Here is an 11049-nt window from a genome sequence, read left to right as displayed (position 1 = left end):
ATGTGGATGTAGTTGGAAGGGTGAGTTGAAGTGACCAACGAACGGTAAGATATCGAATTGGGCTAAATTTCAGGCAGGACCGTAAGACGCTAGTACAGAAGGAGCCTATCCATGAGCTAACACTAACACGGAAAGTTGACGAATTCAGGATCGATTGTGAGAACCTATAATCAACTTTAACTTACGACAGCGGAAGGCAGGGACAATCTTACATGCAGTCTCACGAACTGTGCGACAGAAGTCACAGGTACATTCACTTCAAAGGATGCCGGTAAACTTCGCCAGCAGAAGAAAAATTTAATTAGGAAACGGGAAAGTATCAGTCGCCACACCAGCTCACAGAATAAAATTAGAAGAGTTTTCGAAGTGATAATTGTTAGACAGCTGATGTAGGGAAGGACAATATAGAGAGGATTGAGTATGCCGCAAAAATAGAGGCAGCCTAAAAGCAGTCAAGACACGTCTAGGCATAGAGCGAAAATCAGATAAATGCACTTAAAGACAATGAAGGCAATATCATCACAAATAGGAATAAAATTTTTGTAGTAGCCTAAGAGTTCTGTAGGGATCTTTACAGTACCTGCGACATCCAGGTAATACAGAACGAGGATGTAGTTCAGGGCAGGTACAAATGCCACCAGTAAAGACAAAATAAGTAAACAAGGCTTTAAAAGAAATGCAAGGGTCAAAGCACCTGGGGAAGATCAGATAACACAGACCTCTTGAAGAATGAATGCCAGAAAATTAGTACTAGAAAGACTGGCAAAACTGTATACGCAATGCCTAATGACTGCGAGTGTACTGGAATCTTGGAAAAACGCGAACATCATCCTAATGCATCGAAGGTGACTTGAAGGACTTGGAAAATTACAAGCAGATCAGCTTGCTGTGAGTCGTCTACAGGGAAATCGCAAACACAATTTCTGAAATCTTGGATTTCAGTCAACCTAATGAACAAGCATGTTTTGGTACGGGTATTGCACAATGGACGATGTTCGTACGATCAATATAGCCATAGAGAAATGGGCGGGGTATGCTTAACCCCTATATATAGCATTCATAAACTATAAGAAACAATTTGGCTCGGTCGAACCCTCAGTAGTCATGCAGGCATCGCCGAATCAGGGTGTAGGCGATCATTACGTAAGAATACTAGAGGATATGTACAATAGGCCCACGGCTAGCCTTGTCACCCATTAGGAGAGAAGTAACTAAGGAAATTATCGTTCTAGCTAACACGAACCAGAGACAAAGGTAAAAGGGCGACGAAACAGAAGCAAAATGCTTATAAGAAAGGGCGTCTAGAAAGGACACATAATCTCTCTAATGTCATGCACAGCCTACTTACTACGAGATATTCAAAACCTTACACTGGGAACAGATGGGTGAACGGTTAATGTGGAAGGCCTCAGTAATCCCAGATTTGCTGATGACGTTCCCTTGCTAAAGGATTTGCGGGATGAACTGCATAGCAGGATTACCGCACCGGACAGCAGAGTAGAATCATGGGCCTAAATATATAATCCAGAAAACTAAAGTAATGCTCAATAGCCAATGGAGAGAACATCAGTTTACGAAAGGTAGCAAGGTAGTGGAAAGTAGTTACCACGGATTCCAACCATGAGGCAGAGATAACTGAAAGAATAAAAACGGGTTTGAGTGCATTCGACAGGCATTCTCGGGTAATGAATGGCAGGCTACTTGTTCCCGAAGAGGAAATTCTATAAGAGTTGCATCTTATCGGTACTGACCAACGGAGCAGAAGCGTGGAGGCTCACTAAAATGATTCAACATAAATAGAGGACACCTTAGCGAGCAATGCAAGGGAAGATTATACGTGTAACGTTAAGGGACAAGGAGAAAGTTGAGTGGGTCAGGGTACAAACACGTGTTGGGGACATGCTAGCAGAAATTAAGAAGAAATATGCGTGGGCAGGGGATGTAACGCGAAGGCTAGATAACCGTTGGTCATTAACGGTAAAAGATTGGATCTGTAGAGAAGGCACGCGTGGCCGGGATCGGTAGAAAGTTGGGCGGGCAGATGAGATCAAGAAGCTCGCGGGATAAATAATTGTTTGCAGCCAGCACGGGACCGGGATAATTACAGATTTATGGGAGAGGCAGTTGCTGGGAAGCAGACGTAGATTGGCTTATGATGGCAATGACGATGATGCACTGCAAGCTATGCTAATTATTACCCCTCCGGGTCCTCTTACTTGCGCGTCGGTTATTAGGTTGTTCCTAAATAAGAAAAAAATAAAGCTATATTTAATAAATAAATCAATAATCAATATCTCGAAAAACACACTCCGCGCAATTTAAGGGGGACAAGAACACATAAAGACGACACAAGCGCGGACTCGCAGCAAGTTTATTATTGCACAATTCAAAGCTTTAAAAGCCCAAGCGCCCAATCGCCACGCCACCAATGCGTCACTGTTCTCGGCGCACTCAGCCAAAAATACAAAAAAAACCGTAACAACAAAACCACAAAACGAACTTTCAGGCGCACGAATGGCGAAAAATCAGCAAAGATATCAGCATCATACAAAGATTAGGACTGTAGAAGAAGTGGCAACTGGGCTAGTTGGAAATACATATGAGACATCTTTCGCTACTGTCCGTGTTCAAGTGCGCTACCTTCAAAATAGATTAAGACCCCCTCCCACCGCCAACACGCATGCCCAGATGAGGCACCAAAATAGCGCTCAATGTGCATCTAAATATGCGACTTCTCGATTAAGCAGGGCAATAGAGGGATGACTGATGCAATCGGAACCAGCTTTGATGATGTGGCTGGCTTCTACATTTTGTCGCGTTTGCTGGTTGTTATGTCGGGAAAGGATGGCTGTGCGCTAAAACAAGGGACACAATCAGGTCTGCATGCGCGGCAATGAGAACATAAGTGGCTCAGGTCACGTTTTTCCTTTGAATATTTGTGTTCTTTAAGCATTACATATAAACACCATCCCGTTTGGCCAATGTATACTTTGCCACAGGCGAGTGGTATCGAATAAACGACCTCGTAGCACATGATACAAACTTCTTTTGGTGATTAATGCCACATGTCCCCTGACGGTTTTTTGCCTTTTTATTTACTCTTGCACAGATCTTCCCGAACTAATTAGGAGCTGAAAACACTACGCTCACGTCATACCGTCCTGCCACGTTTCTTAGTCCGTGAGACAGCTTATGAACATAGGGACCCACGGCGAAGTTTGAGTTTTTCTTTTGGTATTTCGGCTTCCTTGTCATATTTTACCCACTTTAGCAGCTTTTCACTGGCCCTGGAAGTTATATAATCAGGGTACCCAGATTTTTGAGGCTTCTCCACATGCTCTACGACGCTGGTGGCCATTGAATGCTCGCAGGATTTGGATACGGCAGAATTCAGGCAGGAAAGGGCAATGCCCGGCTTCACAACTTTTGAATTTTCATTTCATTTATTCATACTGCTTCCGATTATTGTGCCGACCTAAAGCTTAAAGGGCTTCCGAGGTCTGTTAAAGCCATTTTAAGCTTTGAGTCGGCACATTCAAAAGTGGTGAAGCAGGGCATTGCCCTTTCCTGCCTGAAATCTGCCGTATCCAAATCCTGCGAGCATTCAATGGCCACCAGCGTCGTAGATCAGGTGGAGAAGCTTCAAAAATCTGTGTACTCTGATCATATAATTTCCAGGGCCAGTGAAAAGCTGCTACAGTGGGTAAAATTTGACAAGGAAGCCGAACTACTAAAACAAAATCCCAAAAACTTCGCCGTGGTACCCTATGTTGACAAGATGTCTCACGGATTCAAAAAAAGTGGCAGGAGGGTATGACGTGAGCGTAGTGTTTTCGGCTCCTAATAATAGGGAAAGATCTGGGCATGAGTTATTAAAAAGGCTAAAAACCGTCAGGGGATAGGTGGCATTTTTCACCAAAAGAAGTTCGTACCGTGTGCTACGGGGGTCGTTTATTCAATACCACTTGCCTGTGGCAAAGTATACATAGGCCAAACGGGACGGTGTTTAAATGCAGCCTAAAAGAACATTACTATTCGAAGGAAAAACGTGACCTTAACCACTTATCTTCCCATTGCCGCGCGTGGAGACCTGAATGCGTCCCTGTGTTTGAGCGCACAGCCACCCTTTTTCCACATAACAACCAGCAAACGCGAGAAATTGTAGAAGCCAGCCACATCATAAAAGCTGGTTCCGATTGCATCAGTCATCCTTCTATCTCCCTGCCTAATCGAGAAGTCGCATATGTAGATGCACATTGAGCACTATTTCGGTGACTCTTCTGGTCATGCATGTTGGAGGTGGGAGGGGGTATTAACGTATCTTGAAGGTAGCGCACTTAAACACGGACACTAGCGAAAGATGTCTCATATGTATTACCAACTAGCCCAGTTGACACTTCTTCTACAGTCTTTATACTATGTATAATGCGGTTATCTTTGCCATTTGTGTGCCTCAAATTCGTTTTGTTGTTTTGTTGTTATGGTTCTTTTTGTATTTTTGGCTGAGAGTGCCGAGAACTGTGACGCATTGGAGGCGTGGCGATTGGGCGCTCGGGCTTTGAAAGCTTTGAATTGTGCAGTAATGAACTAGTTCCGAGTCTGCGCTTGTGCCGTCTTCATGTTTTCTTGTCCCCGTTAATTTGCGCGCAGTTTGTTTTTCGAGATGCATCATTACCAACTCGCCCAACTCTCAACCGTTTTACAATAATCAATATTCACAGCATAATGCATAAGAGGGAAGATAGGGTATTGAGCCAAAATATCTAAACAAGTTAAGGTATCAGCAGTTAACATAAAAGCAAGGTCCGTGCAAACTGACTAACTTTTAGTAATTCAGAAAACATCGAAGACTTAACACACCTCGAGAAATTATTGCAGGATGTTAATAGCTCCTCAGCACTCCTTAAGCTAGAGCGTGTGTGAAGTAGTAGTGTATTAGCAGTGGTGATGATAGTTTCTTGTAACCCTCCATGCCGGAAGTAAAACTTTAAACGCACCAGAGGCTATATGGCCCCTGGATTCTGGTGGCGACGGCTGTGCTCGCTACAACAAAGATTTAACCATATGAATAATGTCACCATTGGTACTACTAAGACAGCCTTAAAACTAATTATTACTGCCAATATGAGGTACCACTATTTATCAGAAATATATTTTGTGAGCGGTGACTCTGAGAACCTTTAAGATAGCTACAGGTCCCAAAAATATTTTTCTGTGTCTATTCTAACCACTTGGTTGATTGAAGTGACGGCATATACATGAATGAAGCCATGTCCACAAAATGTGGCAAAAGGAAACATGCACTCACCCGGACAGGGTCACTGCCATGGAAGTATACATCCTGCAGCAGAATAGCGACATGGGTTAGTTAATATATATATGCATAACTAAACCTTCAAAAAACACATCACTGAAAAACTCGTCCTGTTATCCTGTTTACTTGTCCTGTTAGGTCTACATTTTTGGTTAAGTATACGTTACACAGCAGTAAGCATCAGAACAGTGCAAGAATTTTTTACTGCACAATCACAATCAAACAGTCTTCCCTTAATTTAAATTCTATGTGAAATTTCTAGTGCCCACTGTATTCGCATTCCCGAGGTTCGAATTAGATTGTAGTTAGTTGTACAGGCAGACTTTCATTAAATTAAGCGCATTTGGCTTATATCTTTACAGCGGCCTTTACGTTTTCAAGCAAACAACGGCCATGTGACAGTGGTGGCTTTGGCATTGCCTAAAAACCGGGTGGGAGTAAAACCAATATACTACATCTTTGGCTACTAGTGCACCTACTATACCCTCATCCCAAGTAAGCTGAATATGTTTGCAATTCGACTCTGCATCTATGCGCAGTGAATAAAGCCAGATAAAAACACGTACCGCACAATTCCTAAAATGCAGTGCAGGGTGAGGAATGGGATGGCATTGGCTTGCACCAGGAGCTACATGGGGAAAACAAGTTAACAAATCTTTGTCTCAATAACGCCCCACATGCAAAATATAAGGACTTGGGTGCTTGGGTGGCATTTGGGCAACAATTATGATTTGCAGACGTAATATTCAGCACACTAACAAGACGACGTGAAGTAAAACATAATACACGCAATCAGCATTTATACGGGCTCAATTTTGCGGCATGCAGCAGGCATTGTTTGTTGCATAGGTGGTATGACTTGACTGTATGGCATGCTATTTATGGTATGTCTTCTCCAAGTAAACGTTGGCAGTTAGTCTTGTTACGAGTTTGGCGTAACATTTGCACTTCAGTGCAAGATATAAAAGAGACACCACCTTGCGCGAAAGCAAGGTTGCTATATTCGGCAGAACGGTGCGCTAACAATAGAAATGTTACAACTGCATTCTTTCAAGCTGCCTATGCTAAAATGTAGAAGGACTGAAAGCGAGTTGTTACATTTGCACTTCAGCGCTAGATAGAAAAAAGACACCAAGTTGTGCGAAAGCAATGTTGCTATATTCGGCTGAACGGTGTGCTAAAAATAGAATTGTCACAATTGCATTCTTTCAAACTGCTTATGCTAAAATGCTAAAGGGCTGAAAGTAAGTACCATCGCACAAATTTTGTCATTCTACAGTTTCTCCGCCAAACTCGCAGAAATATATATGCACGGGATGTAAAAATGAAAATGCCTCCCCCTCGTGCTCATTAAATCACTGCCGCGTATGAGGGTTTGCCGGTTCTGGTGAGCGCTCGCTCGTTCTGTTTTTTCCCCAACTGTACAAAAGGCGCCTTCAATGCTGCGAGCACAAACAATACCGAAGACACTTCTAAGGCGTTGTGCCTTTACGCACGAGTGGGAAACTAGGCTGCGCTAAAGAATATGGACTGGACAAAACATCCACACACCTAGGTCACTGTGGCAAGTCAGCATCGCGTCACCAGTAGGAGCAACGGGTGTAGCTGGCAGTGTGCGAGATGTTTACGTTTGTTGGTGTTGCCATTCCTATTGAATGTTTCCCTGTTTTTGTGTCTTGTTTGAATAAAACTCGGTTATAATTCAATGCTTTGTCCTATCTTCTCTTCTTCTTATGTCCTCGTCTGTTAATCTATTGACCTCGCTGTTAATCTTATGTCCTCGCTGTTAATCTATTGACGCTTGCGTCACCAATACCCGTTTGTGGTGAGGCACACTTCAGAAGAGTTTGAACTTCAGATGGTTCGTACACAACTTCGAGAGAAGGCGGAAGTCCACGGAGCGGACGGGGCGGAAATTAAAGAAACTAAGCGCAAATATTTATCTACTTATCGCTCCCGCTCGTCTGTAACGCTACCATTTTCTGTAGAAGGCACGTTTCACACAACGCCAGCAACAAAGTACAACGTATATGCCTTTTCTCAGACACACAGGCAAAACTGATAGAGCCTGATATTTCATTAGTAATGACGTTGAGATACACAGTACTCACTAGGGGAAGGCATTGAACAATTTGGCGACCGCAACGGTGTAAATAGTGTTGCATCCTCTGGCAACTGTTGGCGCGCTGTCCTCTCGCTGAAGCCTTAAAGAGGACTTGAGCTCACAACACTATTCATAGGGCTGCACACAGTCCTTATTCATCTACAGTTGTAACAGTAGGCATTTGTATAAAATTCAAGGCTCTCATCCTGTTACGCGTTTAAACTGCGCTGCGCAGAACGCGCCTTACAGCAGCACCTGTTGCACTCCGAAGGTCATGACCAGTGGGTTGGATTGGCTCATATGATCTGGATTTATAGCAAGTTCTTTATTTTGCGGTCTCAAAACAACAAACCAAACAATGAACTTTTCAGCTGTTCAAACTACAGCGTTACTAAACATTTTGTGTGTTTTATATAAGTTGTATCTTTACAACAGGAGGCATTCATGCCCCACTTATCACGGGTATAATGAAGAAGACGGCGCTCATGGCTCTGATACAAATAAAAGAAGGTTGTTGGCCGCGAACCTCGAGCCCTAAATAAAACCCGTTCTTCATAAAGAATTTTGATGCCTGAAGTAAAATAAAGATGCATTATTTACCTAAAGCTTGCATTGCAAGTTCGAGTAGCCAAGCATACGCACTCGGCGCGAAATTCAAACAACAGAATCAAAAGCGCGCAGGTTGTATGTTTCATATCTCAAGACATCATGTATGTATAAGTTTAAATAGAAAAGATAACGCATAAAGCTGACGTCTCACTTCATAAACCAATACTAGGCACGTGCATTTCCTATCCCAGCAGCTTATTAGGCCTCGCGAACGATCCCGACTTCAGCACACGTTTTTTTAGGAAAGTGCCCTTGCGTATTTATCGGCTCGTTTTGCTTTTAGAATTTGTTAAACGTACGTGTATGACGATGAAGAATTTAGTTTTTTTTTCTACTGACAATTACGGCGCAAATAAAGGGTGTCACAATTTGCCAAAACAGACATGGACACTCCTACATTTTTGTGGCAGCATAGACTTTTACTAAGCCATGTGAAATAGCTGAGCCCAATGCACGGCGGGCATGCCGTCTTGACATCACTTACCACAAAATCTGTGCTTCACCTCTTTATTAAGCGACCACTCCAATTTGTATCGTAAAATATTTTAATATTGGGTCCAAGCTGAACAGTGGTGCGCAGTTAGAAAACTTTAACACCCACACGGAGCAATTTCAAGTACAATAGCTTTTTAATGTTGTAATAGTAATTCTGATGCCCAAGCAGGGGGATGGTAAAGCTGAGAACTAAAATTAAATCGAACAAATCATAAATGCTCTTAAGTTAACAAATCCTAAAGTAACTGCGAAGCTTGAAGGCTTGCTCATTTTTGAATTCAGCCAATCTTTTTTTCCACACGGTACCACTGCCGCGCATCAGGGTGTCGTGTCGCGGATGTGGATCGTGTGAATGTGGATAGATCTTTTCGCCAGCACAATACCTGCTGGTACTGATAGATCTCCTCACCAGCACAATACCTGCTGGTGAGAAGATGACGCCTACTACGACGCATAGTGGCCAATCGTCAACACGGACAATCCGGGATACGACAAAACGACGCACCCGGAACTCGAGAAAGACGGCGCCCGACGTCCAGTTGTCCGTCGACGTCTTTGACGTAGTCGACCTCATCGATACGGGAGCCGACTACTCGGTCATGAGTGGGTCATTCACGTCTAAGCTGCCGAAAGTTACAACAAGATGGGACGTTCCACACATAAGCACAGCAGGAGGCCATTTCGTAAGGCCAAGTGGAACGTGCACAGCGCCCGTAACTATAGACTGCACGACGCATCCTGCCTGCGTTCGTCATTTTGCCTAATAACACCCGCGACGTATGGACTCGGAATTGACTTTTTTGGAATGGATTTTTTAACGGACAACGGCGCAGCAATTATTCTGCAGACTAAGGCGATAACGTTTGCCTCCGATCACTCCACGAAGCCGCAGCCGAACCCCGAACACCGTGCTGCTGTAAGGATCGCCGACGATCACTTCACCCTGCCACGCCGCGCAAGCTTGATGATCACTGCCTACTGTGAGGATGGTGCTCCTGACATCGACGCTATTGTAGAGAGTTACCAAAGTTTGCTTCTCTACCGCGGTGTCTCCGCGGCAGGAGGCATTGCGCACTTTAAGCAATGCAAATCCAACGTTTTGGACACTAATTTCACCGAGGAGAACTAGGCGCTGCAAGGGCGCTCCTCGAAGAAACGCAAGAAACAAGTCAAGTAATCGCGATCGCCAACTGTGAACGCGCGCGCGCATATGCTTTCAAGCAGCCCCATCCTTTCGACGTGAACCAGGAGCTACCGCGAGAAAACCGGGACAAATTATTGAATTTTCAGCGTCGCAACATCGAGTGTTTTTCGTCCAACTCAAAATTACGTTAGACACCTTTAGCGAAGCACCGAATTATAACCGATGATGGAGCCCGACCTACCCGACAGTCATCGTACCGCGTGGCAAAACTGGACGCCACTTACTGACACTCACTCAAAAAAATATATTTATCCTAGCGCACTCACTCGCACTCGCACTCGCCACTCGCCCCTCACCACGCGCACTCACTCGCACTCACGCTCGCCACTCCGACTTTACTACTCACACTCACTAGCGCTCATGCTGCCCACTCGCCCCCACCACTCACACTCACTCACGTTCACGCTCATCACTCCGCTCTCAGAACTCGCACTCACTCGCGCTCACGCTCACCCCTCCACCCTCACCACTCGCACTCACTCCAGCTCATGCTCTCCACTCGTCCTCATCACTCGCACTTACTCGCGCTCACGCTCACCCCTCCGCCCACCACTCGCACTCACTCGCACTCACGCTCGCCCTCGGGCCTCACTACTCGCACTCATTCCCGCTCACGCTCGGCACTTGTCCTCACCACTCGTACTCACTCGCTTTCACGCTTTCCACTCGTCGTGACAACTCGCATTTATTCACGCTCACCACTCATCCCCACCACTTACACTCGCTGCCGCTCACCACTCGCACTCATCCGCGCTCACGCTCACCCCTCGCATTCACCGCTTACACTCCCTCGCACTCGCACTCACCAATTGCAATGGCCACTCACACTCACTCGCAATCACCACTCGCTTCCTCCAGTCACACGCACGTACAAATAATTTCGGGCATGAAATACTAATTTGAGCTAAAATTTACTTTTCTCAGGAATGCGGTCTCCCTTTTGCCTAAGTATGTATTCGGTTACTATAAGCACGTCTTGATACGTCCCTTACAAAGCGGTAATCTTCGCTGGATTCTTTTAAAAATGAACAAAATTCTCGCAGATTTGCCTGAAGCGATTCATCATAACTTTTTAATATTGTCTATGCTATTTAGTTCAGATTATACAAAAGATAATACAGCCTGAAAATTTTCACAGCGGTGGCAAACATAAAAAAAATAGTTTAGTACGGTAGAAAAGCTTAGAAAAGCAGTTGCCATCTGTCAAAATACTCGCTAGCGCACGCAAGTACTCCTATCTTGAAGTGCGCTATCCGCGCCACTAAAATTGCGCAGTCAATTTGCTCTGGACAACCCTACAAAGAGATTTTTCAAGAGTAATCC

The sequence above is a fragment of the Haemaphysalis longicornis genome, unplaced genomic scaffold (genome assembly GCF_048455015.1).
Source record: "Haemaphysalis longicornis isolate Haplotype H1 unplaced genomic scaffold, Haemaphysalis longicornis Haplotype H1 scaffold_18, whole genome shotgun sequence".
Taxonomy (NCBI): Eukaryota; Metazoa; Arthropoda; class Arachnida; order Ixodida; family Ixodidae; genus Haemaphysalis; species Haemaphysalis longicornis.
Note: the sequence above shows the minus strand (reverse complement) of the source record.